Source organism: Coturnix japonica, chromosome 2 (assembly GCF_054131305.1).
Source record: "Coturnix japonica strain WE chromosome 2, WE-NBRP24, whole genome shotgun sequence".
In the NCBI taxonomy this organism is placed as follows: domain Eukaryota; kingdom Metazoa; phylum Chordata; class Aves; order Galliformes; family Phasianidae; genus Coturnix; species Coturnix japonica.
The window spans coordinates 32,130,797-32,145,012 of NC_140664.1; positions in this window are offsets into that span (position 1 = coordinate 32,130,797).

Consider the following 14,216-nt stretch of genomic DNA (forward strand, 5'->3'; position numbering starts at 1 on the left):
TTTTGTTTTGGTTTTATCTTATTTTTGTTTGGTTAGGGATCTTTTTTTTGCATTTTATTGGCATGCAAAACCATTTCACATCCAAGGAAAGATACAATTAATTTTTCCTTGTTTTTTGTGTTTTGTTTTTGTTTGTTTGTTTGTTTGTGGTTTTTGTGTGTGTGTGTGTGTGTGTTTTGTTTTGTTTTTTTCCTGACTAAATTTGGAGCAGCTGAGAGGATGGTTATTTCTAACCATCTTTAAAAATGGACTTATAATGTTGCCATCTGTTGGCATATGACAGATATAGCATCGTTCTATTCCAAGCAGAGTCACAAAGACACAGAGAATTAAAGGGACAGATGTGAGAAATGCACAGTGTTCACATCTGTTCTCCTCAAAGTTTTTCAATCCTATAAATCTGCCCACAGAAGCCAGTACCCTGAAATGTTATGGCATTTCTGGTAATCATAAAAAGCATAATCTAGTAGAGTTTACTACATTCCAAAACATCACTGCATTCTTAAAAACTGGTTTCCATCAACTGGATACAAAGTACATAGCAACGTTATTTGCCTATTTAACTTCCCTCTGCTTCACAAATCAGGAGCAAAAAAGGAGGTGATTGATGCAAGTGGAACACAATTTAAGCAGTTAAATGAAGATAATTTTTACACAACACATCTTGGAACAAAATTAGAATCCCTTTCCAACGGCCACAGCTTACAGTCCTGTCTCTGTGAGGCTCGTACAGAGAGCTACTCCTGTTCTGATGGTGTCATGCCATTTCTTTCCATTGTAATGGCTGTCTGCTTTTCAATAACATCTGTCTTCATTTGCAGTGTCACTCATTTTTTTCCACAGTGCTTTTGACTGGCAGGCTACTGATGCTTTTATCAAATTGTAAAGATTTTTCCCTTTCTCCTGCTCTTGTCCCATCCCTTCTACTCCCATAGCATATCTCTCTGTGGCCCCATAAGGCCCTGCCATGTTGGATGGTCTGAGATGCCGTCACTTCTCGTAGATGAAGTATTCACAAATCAGACTTCTTTTTTTTTCACTCATCCATTTTCTCCCTTCATTTTCTACCTGTAATTCTTCAGCTCCCTGTGGATTTGAACCTTGCATATCATTTTTATCCAACAAGAATTTAAAAGCCCATTTTCCCACATGGTTCTGTCATTTGGATGCCAAGGGTACCTGCAGGTTTCTGAGGTGTGCACATGCACTTCTATGGGCAAATGTATACCTCCATTTCCTATACATCATTATGACCTATGTAAATAAGTATAATATAAATAAGAAATATTCTTCAGATATATACATATATATATTTTTTTTCCTGCAAGTGCTGAGCCTATTTTCACCTTAAGTACAGCATATCTCCTTCTTTATAACACACTGCACAAATTCTCTGAAAATGGCAGTGCCATCAAAAATTAAAGAACAAAGCAAACAATATTGGAGCCACGTAATCATGCTGATAATTCACGTGAACTGTCTTCAGTATTTACAGAAAGCACTGACTGATACAGTTCGCTGGCCCCATGAGCACTATGTTAAATCATTCATGTGTGAGCAGTCTTTATTTGTATTGAAATAATATTCTGTATCCCCAGCCCAGAACTGCGGTGTGCTCCCTGCTGTACAAACCACCAGCAGATCATGATCTGCATTTGAGCTTGATCTTTATCTTTTAATAACTGATTTCATCTTGGACAACTCCTCACTTTTCTATTCATTTTCAATTATTTTGAAGCAGAAAATGATCTGCAGGCTTCCAAGTTGAAGTCAGAATTCTGCCACGCAGCTCCTGCATGAAACATTGAATTAAGCCAAAGGCCTTAACTATTATATATATATATATAAGGCCAGTAGCCCATATAAATTTCAAAATATGTGAGTAATTACATATGTGGCTTTAGTTGATAAGAGATACTTGGAAAAAATGAATGTTCAATGCCTCTTTCTCCCCAGGAAAAAGAGTATGGAAATGTAATGGATGGATCTTTCCTCCCAAAGGTTCTGAATTGAAGACCCAAACATGAGCTGGTACTTACCTTTGCATTTCTAAACACGATGGAAGCTTAAAAACAACAACAGAAGTAATTGTATCTTTTTAGGTTTCAAATCCAGTAAGCAGTTGGACCAGTGATTCAGTGTATTTTTTTCTCTGTGTTGTCCTCATCTTAAATCTTATGGCCACACAGCACTGCCATCATTTGTATTGCCATGGGAAACAAGCCAGAAGATAAGGAAAAGACAGTAAAATTAGGGCTGTCGTGTCTGATGTGGAGTCTTTCTGAAGTATTTTGTCTCGTATCTAATTACATTTAGAAGCACATCATATTTATGTACTTACTGCATGTCATTCTGAAAATGGAGGTAGTGTAGGATTTATTACAGATTAATGTTAATCCTTAATATGTGGCATGGAATTTTCAAGTGCCATTTCCTTGTAGACAAAGTATTTTTTTTTCATCTTTTTCAGGTGAAGGAAGAATATATCACCTATGTAATCTTATACAGAAGGGAAAATATATATATATTTGTTATCACAGTCACCTCTTACTTGACTTCCTTGATGACATCACTTACTGTTTCTCTCCCCTATACTCAAATATTTCTGCAGAACCCAAAAACATTCTTCTTACAAATAAGGTTTCAACTTATGAGGCAACATTTTCTGTCAGTGTATGTTATTCGATCTCACATTTCACTTGTTCTGTCAGAAACACGAGCCAAGAAATGCCCAATTTTCTGAATCCTGAGGAGGTTCAAGTGTAAGTGAGGTACTGTGATGCTCAGAACTTCCAAAACTAAGACAATTCAGAACTTTAATGAATGCGATTTTATCATTTTTTTACTAATACCCAAAAATAAAATTAAAAAAAAAAAATTAAAAAAAAAAGAAAAGAAAAGTGAAAATGCTTGAAGATTCTCAATAGTCCTTTGTCACTGAGGAAAAGCTGTGTAGAAAGTACTTCATTTCTTGTATTATCATTTATCATTTACTTCCATTAATAGCAATGATGGCATCATTTCACACACTGGAAAAAGTAACTCACAAAAAAACCCGCTTTCAAGAACGTACCAATTGATCAGAAAGTCCCAATGAGATGAGTCAACTTATGCAGACCAAGCAGAAACATGCTCAGAGTCCCCTTGCATTTTCAAAGAGATGGAATGTTTAGCAGCCTGAGAACAGTTGTGGCAAATCCACTTTACTAGAACCCTTGTGCTCAAACGCTCCTACACCACTGCCATCTGCTGGCGAGCAGGAAGTACAAACTTGGTGTTTAGCCATAATGTTAGAAGGTTAGAAAACGAAGCATGACTGGAAGTAGGGCATTTGCAAGGTCCAGGTCTGGAGCAAAGCACCTGCCTTCACTGCACCACTAGAGTACGCCAAACTTAAAAGCACATCAGCTTCTGCCATTGGCATTAGTGGCATTGGCAAATTAAAAAAGAAGAAGTACTAACAGAACTTTAAGATCAACTCCGAGGCCTTTTGAGGAAATAATGTGTTTTTTGTGGTTGAATGAGTTTCCAGGATTTTCAAAAGAATAAGATTATTCCTTGAGAAACAAACATTGCCTCCAAAATGTTAACCTATAAATAGGTACACCTCTACTACTCTATTATGACATCACCCACGAGACTTGTTGATGGATCAGGACTCCTTTACTCCTTTACTGTAGAAACTGATGGGAAAAGGAAGGGGGAAAGAACATACTTGCCTCACCATGAGAATTTCTAAGGAAACAGAAATAACGCCATAAAGTCATAGATGTTAGAATTCATCCGCTTGTGGGGCAGTACTAGTGGATGTACAGGAAAGAGTCCAGCAGAGGGTGAACAGGATGTCTGGGAGACTGGAGCACCTCTCCTATGAGAGAAGCTGGGGCTGGTCCGCCTGGATCTAATCAGTGTCTGTAAATACCCGAAGAGATAAGCAAAGAGGATTGTTCAGTTGTGCCCAGTGCCTAGACAAGAGGCAAAGGGAACTGGAACACAGGAGGTACTCTACAAACATCAGGAGCACTTCCATGCTGTGTGAGTGATGGAGCACTGGCACAAGCTGCCCAGAGGCTGTAGAGTCTCTGCATTGGACATCTTCAAAGGCTGCCAGGATGTGGGCCTAGGCACTCTCCTCTGGTGCCCCTGCTTGAGCAGGGGTTAGAACAGACAGACCCATAGGTGCCTTCTAACCTTGGCCATTCTGTGATCTTTTGCAATAGTCACTGCCTATGGACAACAACCTTAAACTGGAAGCTGTATAAAAACAAGATGAATCTCAGCTCACGGCAGACAAAGTAGAGGGAAATAAGATGCTACCGGTCAGCATCAGCCTTACTATGGTTACACTTACAGCTCTCTCTAAGGACATAGAGGAGATGAAGATTTTGAAGGAGTATCAAGATGAATTGGTAGCATGATTAATCCTGTTGACTTTTATTTGAAAAATTAAAAGAGATAAATCTTAGCATAGTTGAGAAGAAGTTGGTATAGTCACAGTGAAAGAAGGAAGGTGGGTAGGCTGGAGAGAGTGTGTGAAATGAGGCTTATATGTGATGTGACAAAGAATTGATAAAGTCTAAGTAATAACCAGGAAAAAAAAAAATCCCTTCAGTTTTATCCTGCACATTTGAATTGGGTAGGATTGTAATTCTTATGGACAGACAGCTGTTATAATAATTGACACAGAAAATTAAGAAATGTTACCTATGTAAATGGATTAAACCGAACATCTCTCTTGATAATAACAGCAAAAAATCATTAACCATTTGTTCTATTGTGCAAGAGAAAAGAAGGTGATGTTCAAAAATATACTTTTACAGCACTGGATGAAATAAGAAAGCAAGTTTGCCTTGAGAGACAAAAATGAGGTACGAATGTGTAAATATATAACAGAAATGAAGGACTCTCTTTTTATACATGCATGCTTTTTATATCAATATGTATAAAATTAAATATACATCTCTATATAAAGTGTACAGATGTAGTCTATTTGGGGATCAGCTAATGGTTCAACATTAGTGAAAAGTCATCACATAGGTGGAACTGGATAAGAAAAGGAAAAGTGATAATGAACTCAGAGAAGACAGAGTGAGGGTTGGAGGAAGAAAGAACATAAGAATCTCTAGCAGGCGAAAAAAAATGAATATCAACAAACTGATTATTAGAAAGCAAGGAGATATAAATTGAGCAGTGCTAGGAAAGATGTTGGGATGGCTGGTAAGGAAAACGAAGCAGGGAGATAGAGGAGACAAGACTGAGTCTGCTAAAGAATACAAAAGGTATTTTGAAGAAAGTTTGAAACAGGATTGTAGATTAAACTAAAACCTAGGAGGAAGGAATCATGTAGCTAATGTAGAGCAGGTAGTTGATACTGAAGTTAAATCTGAAGTCTTAATTCCCATTTAAGTCAATAGAAACCATATCTACAGCTTCGATGTTTTGGCCTATGATCTAGACAGTCTCAGGAGATCAAACTTTCTCTCTGCCCAGGAGTCCAGCTTCCCATGATCAAAAATCAAAGCATGTGTGTTATTAAACATAACAAGATAAGCGGAGCATCATAGAGAAGTAAACAAGCAAAATGGCATTGAGCAGAGATCTTGCAAATGAGGAGGGAAAAATACCAGCATTTCCATTCAGTTTGGGTCTGGATTCTATCCTGCATTTGAATTAAGTGTCAAGATCAAACATGAATGTGGTTAATTATTTAAACATATGATGCTTTGGGGGAAAGCCTTGTTTTTTTGATAATTTGTGACTAACTTTTAATCTTTATTATTTTTTTTAAGTAACAGTTTCTTTTGAATAATATTTTAAGCACTGCTTCTTCTGAAGTTCCCATGAGCTCCAATTTGAGAGTGCCAAATAACATGCTTTGGAACTCAGAATTAATTTTCCATGTTGCAAATGGTATGAACTTGAAAAGATTTTAATATTTTTTCTCCTATGGAGCTGTTTCAAACTTGAGGGGCAGTTTTTGAAGCAATGGAAAATATTTTGTTGCATTTGTCCCTTCACTGTTCACTAGCCTCTAAGCCCCATAGCAAAAAAAAGGACAAGATTACACCCCGTATTTTGAACATGTAACAAATGCTACAATTGCTTATTAAGATTATAGCATATTTTTTTCTTCTAATTCCTTTACTAGTGTCAGAGCAAGTATGGATTTTTACTTGATTATCTATTTCTAACACTGTTCATTCAGGAGAATTAGCTCATGATACATTGCCATTCACATTCAGAAAGCAGCTAATCTAAGGCCTAAAACAATTGAGTGATAAGATGATGGCAAAGCTATTTGTCATTACGCTTTCCATTGAACTATATAACATAATGTCCAATATAACACAATTAACTGTATCTTTTTCACCTCACTTTTCAAAGAGTAGTGCTTTACCTTCTTATAAAAGGTCCCTTGATCAAGAATTTAGGAAGCAGCTGTCCTGACTGTATACCATGAGAAATCTTTTTCAACAAAGTGGCGTAAGATAACAGGTAATGTGTTTGATAGCAATAATAGATATGATAACTATGAATAACGTCAGAAGCGTGATAATCTTTTAAAGAGCAACTAGTTTATATCTTTTATTTGTAGCTGCTCTGAGAAAGAAAACTAAATTCTGCAGGCAGAAGTTCTCATACTATGTGCAACATAATAAATTCCTCTAACTTAAATGAGAACCTTACTCTAATTGTTTGTATAACTGCAGTGAGGACTTCTACTCTTCGCTTCTACATCTACGAATGATCATACAGTGAGTTTCAGAAAAAAGCCCTTGGAATTCTGTGAAGACATAATTAATCAAGTGAAAAAAAACTTGACTGAAACCAAGTGGTTGTGGATTTCATGGACCAGAAGCTTTTGCTGCTCCTTCCAGCAGGTAACAAGGAGAATTTAGAAAAAAAATCAAACACTTTTCTCTTCTTACTTTTTTGCCATAGTCTGTATGTTAATACAGCCTTAAAAACACAGGAACATGTTTTGCCCACATCTATCTTGCTTTTGGAAATGTTTCTGCAATGCCCACACAGCTCCAGGCGTTATGCAAACATTTGGGATAGATAGACTGAAGTAAATACAGAACAGTAGAAAGAAATATTGACAGACATAAAAATAACACCGGCTAAAGATAACTCAGGTTATGGTGCAGATTTTAATAAATAATACTGTACATCCTAGTAGAGAGTAAATGCACTTAAAACATTGATGGTTCCACAAAGTTCATGCTCTTGAAATTTACTTAGAAAGCTGCTCCAAAGCTCAGATCTCTGAAGCATCTCAATACTGACAGTGACACTAATATAAGATGTACTGAAATATCATGGAATTTTTTCTAGATTACGGTACTGAAGGGAAATTAACTTAAAAATTCTTTTTTTTTTTTTTCCCCCTTTCCAAGGGAAGCAAGCAAAACAAATCTCAATAGCTCCCTCTGCTGTCACGTCTCAGAAGTTTCAAGTTCTCCTGTCAGTGAGTATCCGGCTTTTTCACACAACATTTAAGCACACCAGCGCTAGAGAGACAAAGAAACCTTCATTTGAAAGCAACTTCCCCAGCGTACAACTAAACACCTGCTCCCCAAGGCTGGAGCAGCAGCATCCCTTCAAGCCTGCATACCAGAATCAGGAAACAATGTTTATGAATAGTTTATCATCATCTTCATCAGCTTGGGAGCTAAGCTGGATTTAACTGCTGACAGAGAAATTGATTTCCTTTCTGGTAAAGCCAGACCCCTTTGCATGATTCAGCTGTGCCAGAGAGTAACAGAAATATTTCAGAGCTATGGGAACAGTCCTAGAGGCAGAATAGAGAGCAGCCCACAGCCTTGCCAAGAAGCTCATGGTGATGAGTCAGCTCCCCCTGCAGTGATGCTGAGGGGTAATCTCCAAGCCACAGATCCCTAAAAAAAACCAAATTCCAAACACCTGCCCATTTTCTGCAACACTGAGACAAAACCGGGAAGCATAAGGTGAAAATACTTGACTATTTCCCATTTTGACCATTTCAGAAAACCATCCCAGGCACATCGCCACCGAGGAGGGACTCATTCTCTTCATCCACAAGCAGAGCTCCCCTGACCTTGGCAGCCGTGCAGGAATAGGCACTACTTAGGGACGCCTCCTGTTAATGCTCCCTGAAGCATATTTGGTGCATGAGGTTAGCGGAACGGATGCAGTGAGTATTTCCGTTCTACAATTTACCCCAATTGCTTCTGTCTCTCTATCACACAGAACCCGATACCTCCAGAACTGAGAGCTATATTTACCCCTTACACTGCAGCATTTGATGGTCTCATAGTTCTAAATTAAGAAGCTTCTGTCATGCCCAAGAACAGCAATAGCTCTTCTCTATACACTCTCAGCATCTGCATTCTTGGTGCATTTGCCTAAATCATACTTAGACACAAGCACTTAAATAGCTGACAGGCATCTCACTCATCCAATGGTGAAACTGAGATTGCTGGATGTTGCACCTACTCTCCTTTTTATTTAGTATGCATTTAAACTTGTGGAAGGCAGTCCTTCTCTCTCTCCTCAAAGAGCGATAACATAGTTACATTCTAATTTGGCCTTAAAATTATACACAGACTCATCTTTCCGTCACCCTTTCCAGGAAACATGATGTAAATCATTTTGTTTCTATTCCTCCCACATCCTTAGCATAGCAAAACTTCTCTATAGATTTCAACTCTTGTTTTGTTTTTATTTTTTCCCAGTGCATTCCTATTATAGCAGTTTAATTCACCTACAAGAAGCAAGTCTAGTTTATGTTTTTAAGTAAATCTATACAGACACTCCTATTTATTACTAGCTACTTCTTATCAGGAAATGGCTGTGCTCTCTAGTTTTACTAGGCTAAATTCATGCATTAAATTGTACCTATTAAAATTTAGATAATATTTCTAATGTCCCAGATATAGCTTGGAGGTGGAGCACCCTAATCTGCCAAGAAATATCTGAATGAGCTTTTGAAATATTTCAAGTCAAGGATGCTCAAATAGTGTCAATACATTTGCTCCAGATTTAAAACAGAAATGCACTCCACTGATCATAAAAATGCCTTCAGTTTGTTTACAGTCCTGCTTCTTTGCAGTCAAAGCTTACATCAAGAAAAATGAAGTTTGGTGTTACTTACCTGGACTGTAATAAACTGGTGAAGTCATTTGCTATTTACAGTGGCAGAGATTTTACAGAGGCGCCATTGTGAAAATCTAACTTAAATCATTAAAGAAAGTTAAATTAAGATTCCTAATATGCACTCCATAGTGCTATTGAATGCACAAATACAACAGAGCAGTCCATGTTTACCATCTACATACCATTCAGACTGTATCTTTCTGATATGCTTGCAGGAAGTTGAATCTCCATTTCCTCCGGCTCAGTTCTCCAGTTATACACCTTATGATTTACCAGCAGGCTTTCCTGGTTGGCAGGGTTGGATGGACTAATTGTTGTGAGTGAACTGCTGATAGCACAAAGTCCCCCCCAAAAAAGCATTTAAGTTTGGCACACTTGTACCTGCCTTTGCAACATACTGGATGTTGCAAAGCAAGGAGGTAGTTGGAGAACAATTAGAAGATGCAAGTAGACGACAAGGCCATCATCTGTGGTGTTTTAGAAAGGAGATCTTGTACGTATTCCAAACTCTGCCTAAAGAGCCGTCATAATTATCCTGACTTGGGATCAAGTGAGAGTCAGAAAGAGTGAAACAATATAAGTTTGTGAAGCTTATCTTTAGAATATTTGCATGCTTGATCAGTTTAGATCCTGATTCCTGTCAGGAATGACCTCATTACTGGCACAGAACTGAGGCTTAGAATCGCCCCAGTCCTGCTCTAGCAATGGGTAACACGCACAGAGTCATAGCTAGAAGCAGCAGGCTTGTGTGCAACTGATGAAGTGTGACCAAGTGATCACTTGCTATATCCTATGACCATGATCTCAGTTTTGTCAGGTTTTTTCCCATACTATGCCACACTCTTTCACAAGTAGCTAACTTGAGGAAAGACGTCTTTATATTAGCATTAGAATAATATGAGTTCTATGTAAATTCTGGTACAGCTGTCACTTGCAATTCAATCTCCTACAACAAAAAAGAAGGCTGAATGCTCATGCTAAAACCTGCAGCACAGAAGAGATAACACCCAAGAGCATCTTTGCCCTTTTCTGGGAACAGAAGTTTCTGGAAGAAAAGCCTGGGCTCCTAAGCACTGTTTCCTTATTACAGGAAGTATCTCCTACAGCAGCTGAAAGTTCAGCTAACAGCAAAGAACCTGACTTTCAAAGAACAGGGAGCAGGTTGTCCTATGCTAATTTCCACATGCATTGACACGAGCACAAGGGAAGAAATGAATAGGAATGAACTCAAACGAGTAACTAACCCAGCATCAAGCACATCTTGTCTCTGTTCAGGGACAGGAGCACTTGATTCAGTGGGAGTGCAGCCCCCATCTAACTGCTAAATTTAGTTCTACTGGAGGTTGCTGGTGCATGTGTGTCCTCTGGAACGCCAAATGCAGGGAAAGGCTGAAGCACGTTAACCACTACTGCAGAATTTCTTACTTAGAGGCGCAATCTCCCTTGAGTCAGTACTCACTCTAGAGTTTGAAAAGCTGCACAAAGCTCATTTTTCTTTGCATTTTGCTAGCAATTAGTGGGTAAATTACTTACCAGCCTGGCTACCTCCCCTCTGACTTCCTTCCTTGGGCAGAAGAGGTTGAATGTCAAGCTCCTACGTTTGTACAGAGAGTTGCAGCCATCCCTCAAGCTAAGACCCACATTTGCACTTCATTCCTCCTACATGCACAATGCAATCAATACCCATCATTATTCCAGTTTCCCTCCTCCTGTTCAATAAATCTTAATACTGAAAAATCCCCATAACATCATTTCAAAATCCTTTGGACCCATTTCCACACCCACATACTCATGGGTCACTCCATGCCTCCCCACTGTACCCTTCTCAGTCCCTAATTGCTCGTTTGCTGCCCTTCCCCAAGCATCCATGCATCCTGCCTCTACTAATTCTTATATAACCCTTGTCCAGTGCCACCACAAAAACAGTCGTACATTCTAGAACCATCTTCACCTCCTCAGTGTGATTTAGTTACAAGTTTTCAAATCCAGGGATATCCACTTGGGAAATGTCTGGTGCAAGTATCTCACCTTCGTGTAACCTTCAACTCTACTGTAGAAAAATGTGATTTACCGTAATTAAAGATCATCATGTTATCAGTTAAATGTAGGTGAGTTGATGCCTCCTAATGGTTGACTAAGTGTAAAGGTAAAAATTACTGTATTAAATTTGTGCATTTTAGCTGTTAAAATTTTTCTCCTAGAACACACAAGGTATTGCACACCACTTGTGGAAATAAACGCTTTAAACATTATATTCAGGATTGACTTGATTGCCAAGAGAGTAGCAAGTCTTCTTCAGCTGTATTCAAATTGTTTGACATCAGGATTAAGGAAAAAATAAATTAGCTGGCTTATTTAAATAGGCCTTTACCACACCGAATAACTTAAGAGTACAGCACAGTGAGCTGCTATGCTGTTCTATTCACCTCAACACACATTTAACCCAGCGCTGTCCAACAGCACTATCAAATCAAATCCAGGCTAATATTGAATAAATGCAGAATTTTCTGTAGCCCACTGCACTGGATGTGCAGAATATTCCTGAGCAGCTGAGAACAAAGCTCTCTTACATGAAAATCTCCCACTTCTGCTCCACAACCGATATTAGCAGATCACCTTTCCTAATGCAAGAATAACAGGAACCCCAAAGGGAATAAATATTGCAGTGGGCACTGATCCCCACACCAGGAACAGCACAACAGACCAGGCAGTAAGACACAACTCAGAAGACAAGTCCCCCTCTGCATGTAACACAGATTCCAAGTATTTCATTAAGATTAGAAGAGGTTCACTAACTCCTAATCTGTTACAGATAGGTTATTGTTCTTCCCTGCATAAATCATTAATTTTATGCATCATTTGAAAGACAAATACTCCGCAGCAGGGAAGGTCTCATTTTGAGTCTGCCTTACCTTCAGAGAAGCAAAAATCTAACACACAGCAACTCATTCAGTCTGAGAGCTGATATAGCCAGAAGCTGCCTTTAGAGCCTCTTTACTCACACCCATCTTGACAAGACAGCAGCATTATTTTCCAGTCACTCAGACAGCAGCACCTCAGACTGATGCTTTTCTTTGTATTCTGTTTTATGTCCCCTGAACTTCCAAACTAATTCATTCCAATTTCTGTATTACACAAACTTTTTCCTTCAATGCTTGCAGGTTTGTTTTTCATTGAGATCTGAGGATGTAGAAGAGAGAAAGGGCTCAGAAATACCTTCCAGCTTTATGAAAGAATAAAGAAAACTGAAGCATTCTGAACTTCTCCTGAGCAACAGGGTTTTATTCAATGCAATCATTTGAATTGTACATCAGAGTACATCTACATCTAGAGTTTTTCCTTGACTTCCTTTCTCCTCAGACTTCTTTGCTGTGCTTGCTTCTTGCAGGTGGAAGTTTCACACAATTCCATCTGTTTCTAACTTTGCTTCAAAGATTTCCCATTATCTCTCCCACTTGCTGCAAACGAATAAACCAGCAGCTCATTCTTCTATATGCCACAAGTATGATTAGTGCAACTGTGAGGAAGGGGAGGAAAAGCAAGAAGCAGAACACTGAGGTGTCCTTTCAAGTGAATTCTCTGTTGCAGAGAAAGCAGGTGGGTTCACTAAATGTAATTTATGTTGCAATCTAATTCTTAGACTAAAGATATTAAGTGACAAACCCTATCACGGTTTACTAAGGCAGAAAGCTTTAAATAGACTTTTTCAGGCTGCCTAAAAAGTACTGAGTGCCATAGAGACAGATCTGAGACAGAAAGCCAGCTACAACTTGGAACAGAGATCAGTGATGACTGTGTTCAAAATACAGGTTTGCCCAGGAAACCTTCATTATTTAATATAATGACCACAGAAATTGCTTAATCATATTTCATTATTTTCTCATTTAGTTGGTATGAGGCTAAAAATGATGCAACTTATCAATATAACCTGCTCCAAAGAGTAATGATTATTTACATAAATATGCCAGAACTTGAAAAGCAGTAATACTTGAATAGATGAGCAACTCTAAGTAAGCAATAATAGAAACATCGCTGACCATGAAATCAGGAAAGGAAGTCTAAAAAACATCAATGGCAGCTTTCTGAAGAAAGATAGAAAGGGGACAGGCCATGACCTATGTAGAACATCATTAACCTTCAAAGCCTCAGTAAAAACATGATTTAAAGAGAAAGTAAAGCAGGAAACCTCATGCTGGAGTTCCAACTCCAGTAATAAATCCAAGAGCAAAATCATCAGGTTGAGAGAAAAGTGGAAGCACTTTACAAGATAAACGAGACAACCAGACTGAATTAGGAGTTCAACTGGAATAAGGTATTCTGTGTATACTTACTGTATTTCAATTCTTTACTCATAATGCTTTTCCAGCATGTGAGAAGACTGAAGTGTGAGTGAATAGCGGACCCCACAGCACTGTATCAACGTGTCCAACATTCTTCATCTTGAAGAGCAGTTCACTGCGGTACTGCAGCATTTTATCCACTTCCCAGGTCAAGTACTCCAGCTTCTACATTTTGACCTCCTAATTTGCCAAGAAATCATCAATACTCACCAGAAACCCAAAGGGTATGTAGGATAGTTATTTATTAACATTGAAAATAAGCATAAATTTTCAGGAACTAAAAACTTCTCCAAATTGTTCTGCATATGGTATTGTTGAAATTAAAGAGGACGTCCAATACAACGGAAAGACCAAGCGTAATATTAAAATATGAAGTTGAGTGGAATACAGCTCAAGTTGATAGCAATTAATATACATTAACTTGAAGAATTTAAATACAATTGTATACATTTTCTGATGAAGCACCACACTCACAAGATCCATTGAAGCATCTCATGGCAACTAAGCTGCAAACCAGTTAAGCAGGTATAAAATAAGTTGGCAGCCTTTTATGTTTTAAAAATAAAGAATTTGGTAGCAACACTTTCCAGAGGACTGGCTGAAGAGGGGTAAGTTTCACATCCAATATATCCCAGTCGCGCAACACAAACATCTGAATGTTAACCAATTTTAAAACTCTATGTACTTAGGAGAAGATCTCAGTCCTCCCATCATCTACATAGTTGCTACACTGAACTG